This window comes from Frankliniella occidentalis, unplaced genomic scaffold, assembly GCF_000697945.3.
Source record: "Frankliniella occidentalis isolate FOCC.00 unplaced genomic scaffold, Focc_3.1 Scaffold373, whole genome shotgun sequence".
Taxonomy (NCBI): Eukaryota; Metazoa; Arthropoda; class Insecta; order Thysanoptera; family Thripidae; genus Frankliniella; species Frankliniella occidentalis.
In genome coordinates this window covers 153461-155209 of record NW_026267496.1, presented here as the reverse complement: position 1 = coordinate 155209, position 1749 = coordinate 153461, and positions in this window count along the sequence as shown.

Genomic DNA, 1749 nt, shown 5'->3' with positions numbered 1-1749 from the left:
GTCGGGGGTGGGGGGTGGGTAACACCACCACCGGGGACGCCAGCGGATAAAGGGGTGGGGGGAGGGGAGGGGGAGCGGCAGGTGAGAGTGATGGTCGGCGCACATGGACGCCCCCGAATGACTCGGCATGTGTGACGGACGGGTACACGACGCCCTCCACCTCTCCCTTACCTTCCTCCTCCTCCTCCTCCTCCTCTACCATCCCCTAAAGCCCCCTCTCAGGCTCCGCCGCCGCGGCTGATCCAACCAGAAGCCCCGTTCGTTGTGAGTGATGATTATTTAGAAGGCGTCGCGAGACAACCGCGGAAAAGTCACTCTTCCCCCCACATGTGTGCAATCCCAACCCTCCTCCTACACTCTTCTCTTGTGGGCGGGAGGTAATTTTGAGCCAAAATTTTGAACCCTATGACAGCCTTGCATTAATTGTCAGCCCTTTTTATCGTTTTGTACTTTTCAAAATTGACGAATGATTCGTGTGTTTCCATCTTTAGCGTGTATTCCAGCAGCTATAAGGGGAGGTGCGGCAACTAAACAGGCAGAGATAATTATTTTGTATCATACATGCAGCAGCCAACATAAGTCCCCAGTTCTTTAGCCCGCCCGCATCAGTGGCGCTTAACGACCCTTTGCGGGCCGAGTTTCGGGCACCCGGCCATTGCCATGCCCGGACAAAAAAAAAAAAAACACAGAGAGAGAGAAAACTTTTTGTGTTACTTACTATCTAAATTAAACGGCAGGACGGTCTATTTGCAGCTAGAGTAGGTCTGTGCTAATTTTCAAAATATCTAAAACAATGGCAAGATAGCGATTTTTTTATTATTGAACACTTTATGCAAGGACCTCTACTCACAACAAAGACGACACTATTATTTTAAAGATAAATAAATGTGATGACAAATTTATTTTTTATTTTTTTGATCTAGTCTACTTTTTCCCTCCTCAGGCCTTTGCCTTTAGCTAGTGTTAGAGAACCCAACGTTTGGGTGGTGGGCGGGCAGTGCTGCCGCTGCCAAGCGGTTGCCAACCCCGCCGCAGCAGCCCCGCCCGCGCGGTTGGGGGACGGGAGGGAGAGAGAGAGAGAAAGAGAGGAAGGCGGAGGCGGCACAACACTTTTATTAGCTCCTCTGTTTTCTATTTGGCCATGTAAATTGGCGGCGCTCCTTAAGGACCGCTGTAGACAGATGTCGCACGGCGGCGCGGTCACGAGGGGAGAGCGGCGCGGGAGGAAGCGCTCACCGCGCGGGGAGAGCGGGGAGAGAGGGGCGGGGAGGAGCGCGCCGGCTGCCCTCCCTCTCACCCCTCCGGCACCCCTGTCCTCCTTTTCTCTGTCCCGCATGACAAGGGCCGCCCTTCTGACAGGCGTTACTGCTACAGCTGCGCTGATGTAGACTGCTGCCAACATAACTTTCCCGGCGGCGGCGGCGGGCCCACAGCAGGGCGGCGGCGGCGGCGGCGGCCGACCCTCGACCAACCTCAGTCCGCTACACAAACTCAAGTGGCCGTCCGGTATGCGCCATAGTACTCACTGCCTCAGACATGCGCCCGCAGCCAACCTAACCCAACTAAACACGCCCCCACCAACCCCTTCCTCCCACCCGCGCGCGAACCCGCACACCGCAGTGACCCACCTGGACACAACTCGCCCCAAAGTGTATTTTGCCGACTCGAGCAGTTTGGTGGTCGTTCCCCGGCAGGTAATGGAGGCCATCCGACTGGTAGTGCGTAAGTAGTACACCTCGCGCAAGTACT